General features: G+C 43.2%; 1 long non-coding RNA gene across 1 annotated transcript; it reads right to left on the minus strand.

The window, feature by feature from the left end:
• Nucleotides 1-1,054: 1,054 nt before the first annotated feature.
• Nucleotides 1,055-17,946, minus strand: LOC130127242 (uncharacterized). Its single transcript, XR_008811800.1, has 3 exons — nucleotides 17,837-17,946; nucleotides 2,634-2,723; nucleotides 1,055-1,101 (listed from the first exon to the last, which is right to left on the minus strand). It is a non-coding gene; the product is annotated as an uncharacterized LOC130127242 (long non-coding RNA).
• Nucleotides 17,947-20,959: the final 3,013 nt, after the last annotated feature.

A 20,959-nucleotide genomic window follows, 5' to 3' on the forward strand; every position in this document is an offset into this window, starting at 1 on the left:
ACATACTGGATTGCATGTTTTCCTAAAGACGTGTTGAAATATGCAATTGTTTGTTTTAGAAAAAGAAACACATTAAAATGCACATGGTTGTATGCTGTCTCTTATTTATTTATTTTTAAAAAGAAGAATGAATACATTATAATAATGTTTTTGCCTTTGGTCCTTTGACCTGATGGTATCTCAGTGTCTCAACCAGAAAAGTGCACACCATACAGACTCAGCTCGAATCAAAACATATCTCTCTCTCTCTCTCTCTCTCTCTCTCTCTCTCTCTCTCTCTCTCTCTCTCTCTCTCTCTCTCTCTCTCTCTCTCTCTCTCTCTCTCTCTCTCTCTCTCTCTCTCTCTCTCTCTCTCGCTCTCTCCTACCTTTCTAAAAAGACAAATCCAACTTCCAACTAAAACCTGGGGAGAGGAACACAACAAGAACAAGTAGATGTTGAATTGCAATCATTTAATTTGAATTGCTGAAACTGAATAATGGCATTCAAAGATAAAAAGCAAAATTGAATAGCATAATCTGAACTTTCCAGTTATTTCTCATGAAAATTTAGAGGTGATGTTTGTCGTATTTTATACTTTTATACATACTTTGCTGTGGCATAATATGACGAGGAAAGATGATATGTATCATCAGCAGCGGTTAGTGAGTTTTATCGTCATTGACCAGTAGAGCGCCCCATTAATGATATGGTTTTAAATTGAATTCGATCTTTACAGCATGTAATTTGTCATTGTAATTTCAAATAAAAATTTTTAAATTCAGTTTGTCTCTGACAATTTCTGCCCACAGCTACTCTCAAAGTGACACTGTAATACAGACAGAACCCCCGCCTTCTTTCAGTGTGTTTCCCCAACCGCTGGGCCAACAGGAAGTCTTGTGGAAGATGCTGTTGTTTCCTGCCAGGCAGACAGGCCGGCTGTAATCGGAAAATTTGACAGCACTGCTGAGTTTCATCAGGGTGGTGGTGTCCTTGTTCAGCAGAGTGTTATTGCACTGCAGGTGGACGATGATCTGGGACACAAAGCGACTCACCTCATTGGGGTTGGAGCCCACTTGAACCTGCCTGCCCATGTAAAATGTCCAGTTGCTGAGAGTCTGACTGGACAGAGAAACAGACAAGAGGTTTAGCAAACCGAGACTGTGTAAGTTGAACCATTAGCACCAATTTTATTTATCGATTTAAAAAAATAATAATAATAATACAGTTTATTTGTGGGCGGCGCCTTTTAGAGCACTCAAGGACACCTTACAGAACACAGTAAAAAACAAGCAGCACTGTATCAGACAGCATAAAATCAAAACAAAGCAGGGTAGACAATAAAAAGTTAATACAACAGATACGTATAAAATCATCTGCACAAAACTCAGTGAAGCGTGTATCAGACTGAATATGCCATTTTGAAAAGGTACGTTTTGAGATGGGATTTGAAGGTTGAAAGAGTCAATGTTGCAAATTTCTTGTGGGAAAGAGTTCCATAGGTGGGGGGTGGGGGGGCAGAACGACTGAAGGCTCTAGACCCCATGGTAGTCAAGCAGGCCAATGGTGTAGTGAGTTGGAGACCAGAAGAGGATCTGAGAGTGCTAGAGGGTGTATGGCTATGAAGGAGTTTCGAAAGATACGAAGGAGCTAGATTGTTAAGGGCCTTAAAGTTGAGGAGCAGGATCTTGAAGTCAATACGGTATTTAACAGAGAGCCAATGGAGTTGCTGAAAAACAGGAGTGATATGATCTATGGAAGGAGTTCTGGTAATGATATAGGCAGCTGAATTCCATGTATATAAGGGTGTAGATATAGAGGACAGTGACAGGTGATGATGGTGTCCATGTATATAGTATAGTATATTAAAAAAAAAAGGTGTAGAGGACAGTGGCAGGTGATGGTCGGGTCCATGAATAAAGGATAGTGGTGTTGATGTAGAGGACAGTAATGGTGGTATGGGTTAGACTAGGTAACAGTGTTGTAGTAGAACACCTTGTCCCAGCTTCTCACCAGTCTAAGCAGAGAGTTGAGTTGGCTAATGCTGACGTGTCACGTTCCACCTCATATTCTATTGGTGTAATGCAGTAGTGTCCAATCATGTGCAATGAAGGGCTATTCATTTGCAAATTTTAATGCAACCCAATACTACATTAGCTTATTTCACTGATTAATCCCCCCAAGTCTGACTGAAGATATGTTAATCAGTGAATCAACTCCTCTGATGCCCCCACAACTGGCGTGTGATGCATCTCATTTTCAGTTGAATTTATCATGGCAGCTTCAGCTCTATCATCCTTGGTCCATGCTAACATGCTTTAACTTTAAAAAATGCAAAAAAAGTGTCGTGTATCTACAGGATAACTGAATTATGCAACGATCAATGTGTATCTTGGTCTTCCTCTTTTATTTGCTAGACCATAGTAACATTACAAAATAACTGCGTTAAGCAGGCACGAAAACACGAGTGACCCTTTTGCTCTGTCTTCTTCCAAGGGGCGCGCACCAGAGTGGCGCGCGTACATTTATGCAACATACACAACCAATAGACATCGAGGGTCAGAGGTCAAACATAAAATACATATTACTGCAAATAAAAACATTTGCTTTCGTGTGTATCTCCATACACTACAAAGAACAAAAAAGTTTACTACCTCATTATGCAGTGGGCTGCAGTAAGCACTCACGTTGTCACTGATGAGGATCCCACTACAGATATAAATGCCTCTGAAGTGCATGCAAACCTGCCAGGGCCAAGCAACGGCATTAGCATCTGAGCCTCCCACGATCCTGGTGTTCAGCAGGGTGGCTCTAAATTCTGACTGCACAAAGGTCCATGAGGGCATGGTCTTATCATCCACTTTACATACACTACTTGTTTACCGAAATGCACTCTATGTATTCTAAATACATTTTATCAAGAGGATCTGGTGAATTATAAGTAACAGTCATTTCAATGAAAACTATTCTACAGAAACTATTTTAAGAAAAAAAGTTTACATCGTTGTAATGCAGTGATACTCAAAGTGTGGTCCGCGGACCACCAGTGGTCCGCGAGCGCCCCCAAGTGGTCCGCGGGAGGATTGCAAAAAATCGTGTTTCTCAAATCACCTTCGTCTGCGTTCCAATGCAAAGTTACGAGTACAGCTGTTTTCTAAATGTTTTCTAAATTAAAAGTGAATCAAAATGTAGCCTAAATAAGCCTAAGAATTTTGTTCAATTTGTCTAATGCAAACCCGCGTTTTGAGTCATGTCTCTTCAGTTAGCCTGTGTTACCTAGGTTACCTAGTTAGCTTCCATTCCAATAACAGGATTTTCATATGAAAGACCTCTTGACTATTGTGAAAATTAAGTAGAATCTAACAAAGAGTGAAGTGAACCGTTCAAAATACAAACATCATGGATCGGTGGCTGAAGAGAAAATCCGGAGAAACGACGAACAATGTAAGCAACAAGGTGCAAAGACTTCCTTCTCACATTGAGCGCGTCAGTGTTAGCATGGAGTCCCATAGTGCTAACAGTTTGCAGCAGGAGCTAGCTAGCACAACACTCTGAAAAAGCCACTGCAAAAGTGAAACGTAAATACAGTAGCGATTACATTCAATTAGGATTTTTCTGGACTGGAGATGCTGAGGATCCAAAACCTCATTGTGTTGTGTGCTATGACATATTAGCTGATGAAGCAATGAAACCTGCCAAACTCAAGCATCACTTCGGGTCAAAACACAAGGAATACACCTCAAAACCTGTGCAATGTTTTGAGAGAAAACGTGAAGAGCTTGAGCGACACACGAGAAAGGAAGCCACGCAGTTTTTTATGCCGCAGGGGAAAACGCGAAAGCCACCTAAGCCTCATACAAGGTCTCCCTACTCATTGCGAAAACTGGCAAACCTCACTCAATCGGCGAGACCTTGGTTAAGCCAGCTGCAAAGGTTGTGGCCAACATAATACTAGGGGAGAAAGCGAGTGAGGAACTTTACAAAGTACCTCTGTCCAATGATACAGTCAAGCGGCGAATAACATCCATGGCTGCAAATGTCCAAGATCAGCTGGTGACACGTCTGCGTCAGAGTCGTTTTTTTCTCTCTCCAACTGGACGAGTCCACGGACATCGGTAACGAGGCTATTCTCCTCTGCTTTGTGCGGTACATACATGCGGGTGCTGTTCACGATGATTTTCTTTTCTGTCAATCCCTACCAACCAACACCACAGGAGAGGCGACATTTGAGTCCCTAAATAACTTCACTGTGCAGAATAACATTTGATTGGAAGAGGTGTGCTGGCGTGTGCACTGACGGTGCCACGGCGATGACAGCCAAACACAAGGGCCTGGTGACGCGTGACCGCGCTGTCGCTCCCTCTGCCGCATCGACGCACTGCTGTATCCACAGAGAGCAATTGGCAGTAAAAAAAAATGCCACCCTGTCTTAAACAGGTTTTGGACGAGGCCGTAAAAATTGTCAACTTAATTAAAAGCAAGGCACTGAACTCACGTCTTTTTAAAGTGCTGTGTGAAGAAATGGGGAGTGAGCACACAAGACTTCTTGTCCACACAGAAGTTCGCTGGCTATCGCGTGGTGAAGTTCTCACCCGCCTCTTTGAACTGCGCGATGAAGTCAAGCTGTTTTTGCATCAAACTGATGAACTTTATGGCAGAATGCATGACTTTCAATGGCTCGCAAAACTAGCCTTTCTTGCTGATGTGTTCAGCACGCTTAATAACCTGAATTTAGCACTGCAAGGAAAAGCGGTCATGGTTTTTACAGTGCAGGACAAAGTTAAAGCCACTCGCATCAAAATGGATCTGTGGTGCGCGCGTCTTGATCGCCAGGAGTTTGACTGTTTCCCAACTCTAGCCGATTTTGTCCCCGAAGCTGAAGAGGTTCTGGATAGCAACACGCTTGCAGCCTTCAAGGAACATTTGCAAGGCATTCACACGCAATTGGAAAGATACTTTCCAGAATTGGATGTGGACCTTGAATGGATCAGAAATCCATTTGGAGACCAACCTCACATTGAGCGCGTCAGTTCCAAACTATCAGCACGGAAGGTGGATAGTCTTGTGGACATTGCATCAGATGGAACACTGAGAATGGCGTTCAGAGAAAAATGCTTGACAGACTTCTGGGTTCTCATCTAACCTGAACATCCTGAGCTGGCTGAGTCTGCTTTGCAAGTGTTAATGCCGTTTTCAACCACCTACAACTGTGAAGTTGGGTTCTCCACACTGGTTGGTTTGAAAACCAAGCAGAGGAACAAGATCGATGTAGCCCCCTGTATGAGACTGAAACTCTCTAGTGTGGAGCCAGACATTGAGTCAGTGATGCAACAGCAAAAGCAACAGCTTTCCTCCCATTAGTTTTTGACTGCTACTACCTGTAAAGCTGTTATGCTTATTTGAAATGTGTAATTTCATAGCTTCACAAGAGCCAGTACAAAGATTTGATTCCTATTAAAACGAATTTTTGTTAAATTAACATTAATAGTTCACTCTTTTAATGATAAATTCACATTGAGTTTACCCTGACAGTGGTATTTCAAATAAATTCCCATGTTTTATTCATCACATCACAGCCAAAGACAATAGCTCTGAACAAAATTAATATGAAACAGTAATTACACATACATCTCACAAAAATCAAGGTCAAGGTATATGGTACAAGCCTAGCCTTAATTTTGCTAGTAGCCTATTTATTACATATTTTGTATTGTAATATTCTGCAGACATAATTTGTAATATAAAACATAATATGCTATTGTAAGCCTAATATAGACTGTTTTAAAAGGGGTTTTTTTGGGCGGGGGAGGGGGGGTGTTGGCCGGCTGGTTAGGTGGTCCACGGAAAAAAAATTTATGATCAAGTGGTCCTTGGTGTGAAAAAGTTTGAGAACCCCTGTTGTAATGTGATTATAAAATAAGTTAATGTTAATTAGAATAATGGTGATATAGTCATACATTTACAAAGCAAGAGAGGCAAGATCGAGATGGCTTTGATATGTGTGGAGGAGAGATGCTGGATATTGGGAGAAGGATGCTGAATATGGAGGTGCCAGAAAAGAGGAAAAGAGGAAAAGAGGAACGCCAAAGGGGAGGTTTATGGATGTGGTGAGAGAGGACATGCGGGTGGCTGGTGTGACAGAGGAAGATGCAGAAGATGGGAAGAAATGGAAACGAACGATCCGCTGTGGCGACCCCTAACGGGAGCAGCCGAAAGTGGTAGTAGTGATAGTAATATAGCCATACTCCCGCTAGGAGTAGCTGTTTGTTAGGAGATACTGTTTGGGGGCGTTTCCGGGTTATGAGGTTCTCTCTTTTTCGTTTTGTCCCCGTGTGTTTGCGTGGTAAGCGCCTTCACGCGTTATTATGAATCCCACGGCACTTCTAGCCAAGACACGCCCCGCGTAGTATTCAAGCGCTAGGATTGGCCAGGCGGCCATGGTCGCTCGAGGCAATGCAAGAGTGATTTTGACGCCCCCCCCCCTCCATTCACCGCCTACCGTGCGGTAAGCAACCGCAGTTACCGCACTAACCTTGGCTACTTTTCTAATTTATTGATTAATTGCTCTCTCACCAATGATGACATATAACACTTCTCATTGTAATATATCGTTACATACGTTTTCTAAGTACATTTTTAGCTCTCAATATCGTGAGTGACCGGATTTATTTTTTAGATTAACTTTATATAACGTTAGCACTGACATTAACTAGTTAGCTAACTAAAATTACCAACAATTTGAAAAAGCTAACATTAGCTGTTTGGATAATTAACTTTATCCAGCAAGTTAGACTAGGTTGACAGAGCAGTGTTGCGTTCTCCCACATTGTCTCCCGCTCAAAAGTCATTTGACCTGTGCGGTAACGTTAGGTTTGATACTAGATAGCTAGCTATCTAGATAACGTTACTGGTAATGTTATGCCATTTATGTGTTAGAGTGATTTATTTTCTGCATTGACGCAAAAAGAACTAACCTATACTTTCACTGATATATTTTTTTTCTTTTTGTAGTTCAATACCAACACGTAGTTAGCTGTCACACACTTTATCAATCTACCCATCACTCACTCATTCACTCGTTCATTCATTCATTCATTCATTCATTCACTCACTCACACACACATTTACACGCTCAAAACCCAGAAGCACTTTTTAGAGCCCAACCCAAAGGCACTTTTAAGAGCCATTCTCTCTGTGTCTGTCTTTCGCTCTACCTTAGTCTCTCTCCATCGCTCTCTCTCCCTAGTCTCTTGCTCTTTCTGTCTCCTCTCATAATGAGCAAAGCTCATTTGACTTGTGCAATGGAGCCAGGCAATAAGTTCCATGGGACAACTGGCCAACATGATGACTTCCCCCAAGGCAAAGAAGGGACAATACTCCATTCAGGCCCTCAAGACCAAGTCATACAGTGAGTAATTAATTCTCGTTCATTCATCAGCTAACGTTACTGTCCTTAGTTCTGGCCATCATATTTTTCCCTTTCTCCAACCCAAAGGCACGTTTAAGAGCCTGCCCCAAAGGCACTTTTAAGAGCCATTCTCTCTGTGTCTGTCTTTCGCTCTACCTTAGTCTCTCTCCATCTCTCTCTCTCCATCACTCTCTCTCCCTAGTCTCTTGCTCTTTCTGTCTCCTCTCATAATGAGCAAAGCTCATTTGACCTGTGCAATGGAGCCAGGCAATAAGTTCCATGGGACAACTGGCCAACATGATGAATTCCCCCAAGGCAAAGAAGGGACAATACTCCATTCAGGCCCTCAAGACCAAGTCATACAGTGAGTAATTAATTTTCATTCATTCATCAGCTAACATTACTGTCCTTAGTTCTGGCCATCGTATTTTTCCCTTTCTCCATTGCATTACTTAACGCTAGCTAGACGCCATTAACTAACACATTTAGATTGTCAACTTCTGGGTAGCACCGGGTACTTTCATATCTTCTCAATCTGATATTTGAGGTAAGGTGTTGTAAGTGTCATATAATCTTTCCCCTCACACCATTTGACATGAGTGCAAGACTCAAGCCCTGTTAGTAAAATGTGAAGAGGTTTACCTGCATCAACCCAAAGAAGAGCAATATCTGGGAGTTTCCTGCTTTGAAGGTCTGCCTCCCTCTCTCTCTCTCTCTCTCTCTCTCTCTCTCTCTCTCTCTCTCTCTCTCTCTCTCTCTCTCTCTCTCTCTCTCTCTCTCTCTCAACCGTGGGAAGACCCCAATGTCTATTTTCTGTTAAAATAAATAAATAGTAATAAATCATTTTAATATTGATATTATGTACACAAGAAGCATGCTTAAGTATACATTTAGAAGGTAATTTAGAAAATCTTATGTCGCATTACCCTGTAAACACACTTATGCCCGTCTTTTCACATGCACTTGTTTCATTTGATTCTGTTGTGTTTCATAGGACTGTCCGCCAGACAGCTATGGTTACCATGTCTGTGATTACAAGACCATTAGTGAGACAGGTGATCATGTGAACTTCAAAGCCACTCTTCGGATGGCCTTGTCAACAGAGGATGAAATAAAGCTGTGGCTGAAATCTCACACAGTCACCTGGAGGGTGGACCGAACATATCCAAGAAAGGGCCAGAAAGTTCTTTACAAGGTAAGACGCTTTATGTCAAAGGGGAGAGTCCTTTCTCACCACAATCAACGCTGTGCCTCATACACTATAGTATACCCAACTCCTTAGTTTGCAAAACATGAAAAAAATAATAAAAATACAGAGAATCTTTGGGTGGAGTATCTTCACACAGGCAATTAGTTGTTATTCATACTGAATGACTTTGCTGAAGTTAGAAGAAACTGGGATATCTCCAACTACGATGACCATTGCAGACATCACTATGAATAATGTGAAAGAGAGGATTAACACCTGTATTGTCTTTTTAAGGGGGACTTCAGATGCCAGCATAAGATGAGACCTCGGGGCGTTGAACAAATGCCAGGCAGAAGCAAGAACACAAACTGCCCTGCTAAGATGACTGTGACACTCCTACGCACTCAAGTGAGCAGAGGCAGGCAGAGTCTGTAAGTAAGGCTTACTCTAGTCTCTCATAGTCAGAGCTATCTCCACACTTCATTTACGCTGTGCCAGTGCTGGAGAAAGGTCTGGCTGTACTCATTACCATTAAGAGATAGGGGGAGAGGGAAAACGCTGTATTTCTTTAAACCAATCACAATCGTCTTGGTCGGAGCTAAGCCTCAATAGCAAATGCTGCAAACATATTCTTTACAATCATCCACCGAAAGAAACAAGCAGGCCTGCCTTATTGTACGATTCAAATCTTCGTCAAAATTTGCCATTTTCAGCGTGTAGGTTGCTAGCTCGGAGGTTGTTGTTGTTTCATGTAGCGAAGAGGACACGCAGATAGCAGAAGGGAGGAATCTGGATTGAACCTGCGCTAATGACGAAGCTTATCTCCAAAACCAACAACCAGTGAGTCAGATTAGTCTTACTGTATATATAATATTACGTCTTTGATGTACCCTAAGTTTAGCACTGTTACTGTCTTACACAGTAAAGAACATGGCATTTTTGTCTAAAATGTCTCCTCAGAAGCACAGACCCTCATGTGCCTACCTTCCCTACGAGTGTAACTATCTGCAGTGACCACAACCACAACATCTATGTGGCTGATGCACTGAGACACAGACAAAAGAAAACTGACCAAGCTTTTTGAAGCAGGACACTCCCCAAGTTCAGCCTTAGATGTGCTCAAGTACGATCTTCAGGCAGAACATCGGGATGATTATGTATTCGCCACAGCAGACAGAGCACTCTGTCCTACTCTTGAGTACTGCTACAGGTAAAGATGTTTGATATTTGTCTAATAAATGCATGATTTAAAAAAATATTCTTAAGTTATACTCGTAAGACCCATTAAAACTGATGCTTTGTTCATTTTGAAAGATAGTGAGTATACAATTGACTTTATTGTCTTTAGACAGACTTTGCCATCAGATATTCTGTCAGGAGTATTTCTCATGAAATTAAGTATGCATACACAACAGAGGACATTCTGCAGTGGTACAGTGACGTTTTCAGGGTGAGCTGGGCACACTGAAGGGCATAACAGTGAAAATCAATGTTGACCCCGAGGCCACATCATTGTTTTTCAAGCCCAGGTTAGTGCCCTATGCCATAAAAGGCAAAGTCGAGGAGGAGCTGAAACATTTACAGAGGCAGGGCATCATTGAGCCTGTCCAGTTTTCAAGGTGGGCGGCTCGCAATGTTACAGTTTTGAAAGAAGACAAAACGGCAAGGATATGTGGGGACTACAAGCTTACGGTGAATAAAGTCTCCAAGCTGGAGGAGTACCCATTGCTATGGGTGGATGACCTGTTTGCGACCCTGTCAGGGGGTAAGCTATTCACAAAGCTGGACATGAGCCATGCTTACTAACAACTGCCGCTCAACGAGGATTCAAAAGAGTATGCCACAATCAACGCTCACAAGGGATTATTCAAATACAATCACCTGGTATTTGGGGTGGCCTCCAGTCCCGCCATTTTCCAAAGAACAATGGACACTTTTTTGCAGGGTATTCCACAGCACATACGTAGCAGTGTATCTTGATGATATTTTGATCATGGGGGCCATGGAGGAGGAGCATCTGGCAAACTTACAACAGGTACTGAAGAGGCTGTCAGACGCAGGGCTGCAATTGAAACGTGGAAAGTGTGTGTTCCTGGCACTGGGTGTAACTTACCTGGGACACAAGATCACAGCTGAGGGGATCTGCACAGTGGAAGACAAGGTGAGAGCTATCAAGGAGGCCCCGAGCCCCAAGAGCGTTCGTGAACTCAGATCATTTTTGGGTCTAGTGAATTATTACGGCACATTACTTCCTTACCTCTCAAGGGTTTTGGCCCTGCTGTACAAGCTGCTTCACAATGACACTAAGCGGCAGTGGGGTGAGGGGCAGGAGGACACTTTCAAGGAAGTGAAAGACCTCCTCCACTCAGCGAAGTTACTTGTTCACTATGACCCAGACAAGGAGATTACCCTTTCATGTGATGCCTCACCCTACGGAGTCGGGGCAGTTCTCTCACATGTAATGGAGGACCGTTCAGAGAAGCCTATCAATTTTGTTTCACGTACCCTTACAGCAGCTGAAAAGGGATATTCACAGTGAGACAAAGAAGGTCTGGCTATTGTATTTGCTGTCAAATGCTTTCATCTGTACCTTTATGGATGTACATTCAAAATTTATACGGACCATAAACCCCTGATGAGCCTGTTCGGTGAGACCAAATGTATCCCAGTTGTATCCCAGATATAGACCAGTGTCCTGCCTTAGGCAGGATACAGCATTGGGCTCTCACACTGTCAGCCTATCAGTACACTATAGTGTACAGAGCGGGTAAGGATAATGCAAATGCCAAAGCGCTGTATTGACTACCTTTACCTAAAACACCTGCTACTACATATGTGCCGCAAGAGACTGTGTTTTCGTTAGAGAGGTTGTCAGAGACGCCTGTAAAGGCAACCCAGGTCAAGCAGTGGACGGAGAGGGACCCAGTTCTGTCCCAAGTCAAGACTTTCCTTTTACAAGGATGGTCCAGTGTTATGGAAGGAGAGGAACTGAAGCCTTATGCTAAATGCAAGACAGAACTGAGTCTGGAGGGTGGCTGCATCTTTTGGGTATCGAGGGTCATCATACCTCCCCCTGGCTGTTCACAGATTGTGGAGGAAGTACATGAGACTCATCCAGGTGTCAAGTCAAGTCAGTTTTATTTGTATAGCCCAATATCACAAATTACAAATTTGCCTCAAGGGGCTTTACAGCAACACAACATCCTGTCCTTAGACCCTCGCATCGGATAAGGAACAACTCCCCAAAAAAAACCTTTAACAGAGAGAAAAAATAGGAAGAAACCTCAGGGAGAGCAACAGAGGAGGGATCTCTCTCCCAAGACGAACAATGTGAAGGGTAACAGAATTATAATGGAACTATAAAATTCATGAAGAATATGATGAGCAGGATGCCAAGCAGTGTCCAGACGCCACCAGAACAGCCTAGGACCCAAGCCACGCGACTAGCATCGCCATGTTAAAAAAAAAATGTGTGATTTGGATGAAAAGCCTTACAAGATCCTACATCTGGTGACCAAGAATGGATCATGATCTGGAGAACAAGGTAAAATTATGCACGCAATGTCAGACCAATCAGAACATGGTACAATTTGCACCCATGGGAGTGGCCAGACTGCCCCTGGTCTAGGCTACATTGGACTTTTCTGACCCCTTTATGGGGCAGTTGTTTCTTGTAATGGTGGATGTGCACTCCACATGGATAGAAGCCGACATCATGAGAAAAATCACAACCTACACAACCATCAACAAACTCAGGCAAGTGTTTGCAGTCCATAGGTTGCCTGACACTCTGGTCACTGATAATGACCCGTCGTTCACCAGTGAGCTGTTCAGTGAGGTCATGCAACAGAATGGCATTCATCACATTCGGACGGCTCCTTTCCACCCAGCTTCAAATGGTTTGGCTGAATGGGCTGTTCAGACATTGAAGGAAATCCTGAAGCAGACGACAGGGGACTCTCTTAGCACAAGGCTTTCACATTTCCTGTTTAAATACCACCACACATCTCAGATTACAACTGCATGCACTCCTGCAGAGATGCTGATGGGACATAGGCCCAAGTCGAGACTGGACCTGCTGTGCCTGGATATGAAGGCGTAAGTGGAGAGAAAGCAGGACAATCAGAAGGATCACCATGCATGAGAGAGAAAGTTAAAACCGGATGACAGTGTCACAAGAACCAGCAATGGCTACCTGGGGTTATTCTTAGGCAGAGTGGTCCAGTCTCTTATGTTAAGCTGACTGATGGACGTGTTTTCCACAGACATCAGGACCATGATAGACAGTCTCCACAGAGTTGCCAATGGTGAGACAGACTACTGTAGGAGCAGGTCCGCCAGTGACTAGAGAGACACAGGCAGAGGTGCCTGTGTCCCCTGAAAAAGATTGACAGGCTCACACTGACACAGACCCCTCTCATGCCGCCAACACCAGATTCACCCAAAACAGCCTCCCCAGTGGTGCCTGCTGGGTCACCGGGGGTATTGCACAGATCACAGCACACTCGCAAACCTCCAGACAGACTGAATGCGTGACTGGTCCGTTTTTATTAGCCTGAATGTTGAATCTGTCATGCTTTTCAAGTGTTTGTATTGTTAAAGTCTTGCTGAGACACTGGTATAAGTTTTGGGTTACGCAGGCTAAAGACACCACTGTTATTGTTTTCTGAGTTCATTTACATTTGGGGAGTGTGAGAATTTAAAGGGAGAGAGGTGTTGTAATGTGATCATTATAAAATAAGGTAATACTACTAAATTGTCCCTAGGTATGAATGTGTGTGTGTGTGTGTGTGCGTGCGTGCGTGCGTGCGTGCGTGCGTGCGTGCGTGCGTGCGTGCGCGCGCACATCGGCCCTGTGATGGCCTGGCAGCCTGTCCAGAGTGTCTCCCCGCCTGCCGCCCAATGACTGCTGGAAATAGGCTCCAGCATCCCCGCGACCCTGAGAGCAGGATAAGCGGTTCAGATAATGGATGGATGGATGGATGGATAGTTAGGATAGTGGTAATATAGCCATACTCCCGCTAGGGGTAGCTCTTTGTTAGGAGATGCTGTTTTCAGGAATTTCTGGGTTGTGAGGATTCTGTCTTTTTCGTGTTGTCCCTGTGTTGGTTTGTGGTAAGCACCTTCACCCCCTACAAGATAGTCGGCATAAGCCTCTGTGTAAAAGTGTTGTTTTTGCCCGGCCTAGTTAAAGTTTATCTTGGAGCATGAAGTTGTCGAGTGGTCCTTTTTAGAAGTAGAAGTTACCACAATAGTGCTGCAACAATAGTCTGTGACAGTCAAGATATAGACAAAGTTTTACAAGACAACAGTAAAAACATGTGGATAATGGAGCCCACTAGGGTTAGAGAGTTAACTCTGTTTGCAGGCTTTGTAAATGTAGAGTTAAAAAATGTCTTTATGCATGCTCAATAATCCAGGTAAGTATTGTTTATAAGGGTGGGGATACCTGCAGTCAGTTGAGACTGAATAGGTCACTTAGATGAGTGATGAAGCGTTTTTCTCAATAAACGTTGTGCCCAAAAGAACTGATTCAGCTTTCTGGAAGTTAAAAAATATTTGTTAGTAAGTTTTCCAAGTTGCTTTTCAGCCGATAAAATAAATTGGGCGGTTTGGCATTTACGTATATGAATGTTTGAAATTAGATTGTACTTACTCTGAGCCTCTGACACTGTGTGTGTGTGCGTGCGTGAGTGCGAGCGAGAGAGAGATTTCTTTTACATCATAACAAAGGAAAGATTGCTGACTAAATTTGTTTTACGCTGATACTCTGTTCAACCTGCTCATGATTATGGACTATTGCACCAGCAAACATATTTTAGATGTACTACTGCGTTTAAGTCTAGTATGCAATGTGTTCTCCTGCACACAGCAAGACAATTTTTCATTGTCCATTTTCCAGTCACATGCCACAGACTAGACAAGTCAAATTCCTTGTGGACCTGTGTTACAGTTTTTCTCCATTGCTTTGGCTTATTTCTTGAAACAGCGTAAATGTTCTCAAAGCTCTGGGTGCATTTGTCAAAGCAGCTTTATATGGTATAGCACAACACCACAGCTCCCCTGCAAAAAGGTCATAACTCGTCTAAAACCTTTAATTCATGCTTCAAAACAAAGTTATTGTCTCCTATAAAAATGCAGTGTCCTAAAAATTAAAAGTTCCTTTGGCATTGTGTAAACAATGGTGGTCAAAAATGTGTAGAGGTTTTTTCAGTTTGGCAGTGGACCCTGGAAATTTTCCTTATATCCACATTTCAGTCTTGTCTTATTTTATCATTGACACTGAATGTTTACTGTACTAGAATTTTATTTTGTCTAGCTAACTGAATGCTATTGTGTATCAAACTGAATAATATTCAGATGAAGATTTCAACAGTACAACGTTTTACATTACACATTACACTCACATGTCCATGGAAATTGTTACTGTAATTTTATTTACATAAAGTAACTGTCTTACACCACAGTAATTAGAAAACTTACCCAGCAGAATATAATACAAAAATAAAGGAAACTAGCCTAACACTGTAACACAGTAATAAAGCTGGAGTGCTACACTAAAGAGTCCACCTCACAGGATGTCCTGTCACTCCTGTCTGGCCACAGATTGTCAGCGACATTACACCTGATATTTTCCCTTGCGATGCAACGTGAGGGAAATTCTTGCATGCCGCAACCATCCCCTCCAATGTTCTGCTTTGATATCATCACAAGCAACATCCATTGCAACAAGCAGAGACATTTGGTCTTGAAACCAATGATGATACACCTTCCACCTCCATGAAGAACAGAATTCCTCAATTGGATTGAGAAATGGAGAGTATGGTGCAAGGAACGCCATTAGCATTCTTTGGTGGACAGCAAACCATTCCCTTATGACATTTGCATGGGTTGCGGTTCAGGTTAGGTTAAGTTTAATAAAGCGTCCCAGTGTTACATCAAACTCTGGATAGGGAGAGACAGATCTCGATGGGGAAATAGAGTTCAACATAACACTGGCAGGCACTGAACTCACCATCATCATCGGTGGTCACTCGAAGTGAGTTTGACTGTCCTCGCCATTGGGTTGTGTACTTGTGGGTCTTCAGATGGCTGTAGAGGCCGATGCTCGATCCACATACCTTGTTGCAGTGTGGACAGGGGAAAGTGGTGGTGGTTGAGCCTTTTTCTCTCCTTGCGGTGGGTGCTGTCACTTTTTGTCTGTGGCACAGTGGAATTCCATATCATGACGTGCAGCTCCTTCCTGTACAGATTTCTCCCAGGAGCGCCTGTCCAGCGCAATGTGTTCCCAGTTGCTCGATGTGATGTTGAATTTCTTCAGACTGATCTTGATATTTTTCCTTGAAACATTTGCCCACCGGGAGCTCACTGACCTTCCTTCAGCTGGGAGTACAGGATCTTTTTGGGGAGACATGTGTTTGACATGCAGATGACATGGCCTGTCCATTGGAGTTGGTGCTTTGGTGCATCCGTCTTTCCAGCTGATCCTCAGGATCTTTCAGAAGGATCTTAGGTGGTATTGTTCCAGGGCTCTCAGGTGCCTGTGTCATCATCAGCGATCACTCAGGGTCGAGTATGACTGTCCTCCCTCTGGATCCCTCTGGGTCCTCAGGTGGGTGTAGAGACCGATCCTGGAGCCGCATAACGGTTGGACGCCTGTGCATGACAGCTTTTTACATGGAGTGGCTAATGCGCCTGCAGCCACCACAGTCCTTGGCAGGGGGTGGCCCGAGTCCAATGGCATGGAGAACCGAGACAATTGGGGACCGCCCTCTGTTACAGCCTTCATCCACCTTCACTGCCGTTGTGACCTGGAGACATCTTCCTCCAGTTTCGCCATTGAGGTCTTTGTTGGCTCTTAGTTGGGTCGCACTTTGTCTGGAACCTCACCCTTGACCTGTTCGCATTAGTGACCCTACCAGGAGCCAAGCTCTGGACGGCATAGCTCTTGGGATCATTGGTACATGCAAGCTTCTCCACCAGCGCAAGGTGGTGATCCAGGAGAAGGTGCCTGCTGTAGGTGGTCCATGACTCTGTTTTATACAGCAGGTTGGGGAGAACAACAGCTCTTTAGACCCGGAGTTTTGTTTGGGCCTTTAGGTCTAGGTTGTCAAAGACTTTTCCTGAGTCTGGCGTAAGCACCACTGGCACAACTCAGGTGATGGGTGACCTCAGAGTCAGTGTCACCTTTTGAGGAGAGAAGGCTGCCAAGGTAGGGGAAGTGATCAATGTTTTCAAGAATTTTGTTTTCCACTATTATGGTGGACTGGGTAGATGGCTGGTTGTGTGGAGGTTGATATAAGACCTGCGTCTTGATGTTTAATGCTAGTCCCTGAACTAACAACTCCAGGGAGAGTGTGTATTTCCAGATCACCAGGCCTTCGTAGCAATGGGCATTTGTTTTCAAGATAACGGGCTGTCGGACAAATGGGCTTTTGGTCCAGTGGGACATTTTTCTGACTATTTGGGGTTTAGGGATAATGGGCCATTTGATATGGCATGGCACTAGCTTTTCTGTCTTAGCCGGTCTTGGCTTCCGCCATCCATTAGGAAATTGGCAGTTCACCATGACAGAGAGCACGTTGCTTTTAAAGGGAATGATAGGAGCTGATTTGATTGGCCATGATAGAAAGTAGCCTCTACCACTCCTAGTGATACCACCACTCCTGCCTTCTAATCCAACCCTTTTACAACTGCACCTCCATTGCGCCCGATTACCACCGGCACAGCATGTTTTGAAATAAGCAAAAAAGTGTTGGCCACACCTTAGATAGACTTGCACCGTGAACTAGCATCAGCGCCTTCGACTGCGCTATGACCCGGAAACTAGAGCCATCTATCTATCATAGAGATAATTAGTTGATATTTAGAAAGACACCATTGTCCTCTAAGGTTGCACTGTGGATCTCTCACAGTGTAATAGCATTATTTGCTACCAACATGTTGCAGATCTCTTGCTTTTGTTGAGGTGTAAAAACTGCTCCCCTGCCACCAGCACAAGGTAGTCGTCTAGTCCTTCACATTGGAATTCAAAAATAGATATTACTGTATATGTTCTGTACTGCACTCTAATGCACCGTCCTGTCCTGTGTGCCTCATGTATTTCTTACAGCATGAGTTTCAGACATGCATTGACTTTTTTTCTGACTTTTTTGCATTGACATTACATAACTCTACTGTATTTTTTTCTTACTTTATCTACTGTATTTCTATAACGAATACTGTAACATGAATAATTCCAGTATTGACTGAGTACATACCTGTTTTCCCTGCAGAATGTTTTGATAATGGACGACACTGTAGCACAGTTTACATAGGCTGCACTCGGTGTCCATTGTAAGGCCATGGTTAATTATGTGGTCCACAATTGTGGTCCTTATTTCATCTGGGACAGCTCTATGTCTTTGTACTCTTCTGCCTCTTCCTCTGTTCTGCTGTCTTCCCCTCACTACACCACCACAGAGCCTTATTCCTCTTCCTCGAGCAGGTAGTTGACCCTGTTCATTATTTACCTGGCCAGATTGCTCCATGTTCAAAGTTTAATGTCATCAACTCTCCTACCATTATCATAGTGAATATAAATGACGAACTACATCCTTTTTTCACTAGCGACAGTTAATGCAGTCAATCGGGGATTTTTCACTAGCGACAGTTAATGCGGTCAATCAGGGTCAATCAGGGGAAAAGCAACATTTGCATTGATTGTGATTGAAATAAGGATGGTATCTATGGAGTATTATTATGGAAATCTTACTTGTACAAATGTATGTGGTAAACTGTGTCTGAACCGCTCTGCTGGCAAAGCAGGAGGGTGGGTGTTTGTTAACCATTTGGGGGGAAAGAAAAGCTCATTTCTACTCTGGTTTGTGCAACTTTACTGACAGCTGGGAATTTACTTAGTTTGAACTTTTACAGTTGTAGTACTGTTATGCTGTCAAGTTCTGAATCAGAGAACAAAACCCAGCTTGGCCGATTGGCACACCTCGAAGAGGTGGGAACAAATCCCAAATGGTGGATTGTTTGGTCTGAAAAACAAAACCCAAGGGCATTCTGTCACACAATCACCCCTCTCTCACCTCACACACTTCATCCTGGATTCCAGGCTTGTAGTACTTGAGTATGGAGGGACTCGGTCTTGAGTCCCATCTGGAGTCCAGATTTTGAACATTTCGGTGTCGTCTCAGATTTCCCAGCATTATGACTCGGACTTGACTCGGTCTTGGACAATGTGGAGTCGTGATGGTTTTTCAAGACTGGTTGAGTGCAAGTTTTTTACTTGTACTCGGAAAATTGTTTTTTTTTTATGAATTTGAAATGTCCCCTGAGATTAATGCAATTTAATTAATCAGTGCAATATAATCTAATCTAATTTGTTTCTTTTTATTATAATTGTATTATTATTATTATTTGTTTATTTCTCTGAATCATTGGAAAATTACGATCTGGAATACTCCTTCCTTGTTGGAGGAAAAGGAATCATTTAATATTACATTGTACTGAAATTTTAACTTTTACTGTGACCATAGATTATTACAGTTACAGTCTTTTTTTTCTTACATTTAACTTGCGTTGTCACCTCCTGACTAGGTCCTTGCTTGTGTTGTATTAACTCTCAAATGTACATCGTTTTGGATAAAAGCGTCTGCTAAATGAAATTGTAATTGTAAACTTGGACTCGATAACCTTTAATTTATGACGAGACTCGGACTCACAACCCTAAAGACTTGGTCGGGACTTGGTCTCTCCTTGGGTGGTCTTTGACTTCACGACTTCAGTTTCTCAACAGAGCCAAGCATGAGCATGAAATCACAGGTTAGGGAATGTGACGAACTTTCTCATAACTCCGGCAATGAGGGAGAGAAGCAAATGTTTTCTGACGTAAGTCACGTTCCTCTTTGAAGGCTTTGCGGTGCAACAAGCTAACTTACTTTGGGGAAAAAAAGAATATAGAATGGTATAAAGAAAGGTCAAAATCACTCCCCTTCAAGCTAAAGTCCGTTCTCTGTCCTTGCTGTGGGGAAACCATCACAGCTGAGCCTCGGGTCGTGTATGTTGGAGGTGCCCAGCTTATGTTTCACCTTGAGAGACGTATGGGGTCACAATGTATAGGACATACCTAGCTTATCTCCCGTTATGTACACTGGGAATAGAGTCAATGCTCTCTAAGTGTCAACAGGATTAAAAAAAGAAGGAAAAAAAAGCTTTTATCCTTTATCTGCTCACCAGTGGTATAGTATTTTGAGTTAATCCATTAGTATAACTACTATTTTTAATTACACTCTTCTTCTCTGCATGCTTCAGTTTTTGTCTATTAAAACATTCAGAGCCATAGTTGTTTTCTGTGCCCTATTTTGTATGCATAGAAGTTATTATGCATACAGATATGAGGTTTTTAGTAAGTACCCAGTTCATACATTTTATCTTACATGCCGTTACTGCACCTTTCTTTGACGCTTGTTGGCGTTCAAATCTTGAAGTGTTCATTTACCAGAAAGCTGTGGAAGATGAAAGGTTTTTTTTTTTTGAGACGCTTGGGCATGCAAAGGCATCCACTGGGTTTGCCCTCCTTTCTGCGGCCCTCCCGAGGCGCACTCAATCTTACCCACATCAAACAAATAACGGTGTCACCACAAGAAAAGCAGAGAAAACAAGTGTCTGAATAGGAAAAAAAACCTCAAACACACATCAGCCAAAAGACAAACGTGAAAGGAGAGAAAGTGTTTTTCCACTCGTTTAGTCTCTGGGCCCCACTTTTGTCTCCTGCTGAAGTACAAGGTGACGGAAAGACACCCAAATGAGGAAAAACCCTTGAAGAGGAGATTGTAAACCTGATATGAGAAAGTCCCTGAATGTGACAAAACGCACACACAGGAACAAGGGCCGGACCTCCACCTGACCCCCACCTGACAAATAAGCGTTTAACCCACATTCAAAGACCTGCGTGTGTTTACGAGTGAAATGCTCCTAAATAAAGTTTAAGAACACTTTGGAGGCAGGGAAAGGAAGTCAAAACACTATATTGTTCGGACGTCTAGCACTTTATATGGCTAAAATTTAACTGCAATCATAAGGGGGGATATTGCAGCAAGGCCTAGCTGGGGGAGGGGGGTAAGGGGGAGTGTTATGGGAGGTTTGGATCAGAGGAAAGACCTCCATTCTGCTCCCTTCTATCTCTCCGAAGTGTTACGGTGCAGTAAGTTTTCTTAAAACAGAAGACACAGAGTGTTTCCCCCCCTCAGCGAGATGACTCGCTGTTTGTTCACGGCAACGCTGCACCAATGTAAAGTAGCCCCCCAAACCTTGGCCCGAGGCCCGTCTGAATTTTAAGTGACCAGTGCTCCCAATATCTTTCAATTTCACCGCTCTCTCTCTCTCATTCCTGC

This window comes from Lampris incognitus, chromosome 17 (assembly GCF_029633865.1).
Source record: "Lampris incognitus isolate fLamInc1 chromosome 17, fLamInc1.hap2, whole genome shotgun sequence".
Classification (NCBI taxonomy): Eukaryota; Metazoa; Chordata; class Actinopteri; order Lampriformes; family Lampridae; genus Lampris; species Lampris incognitus.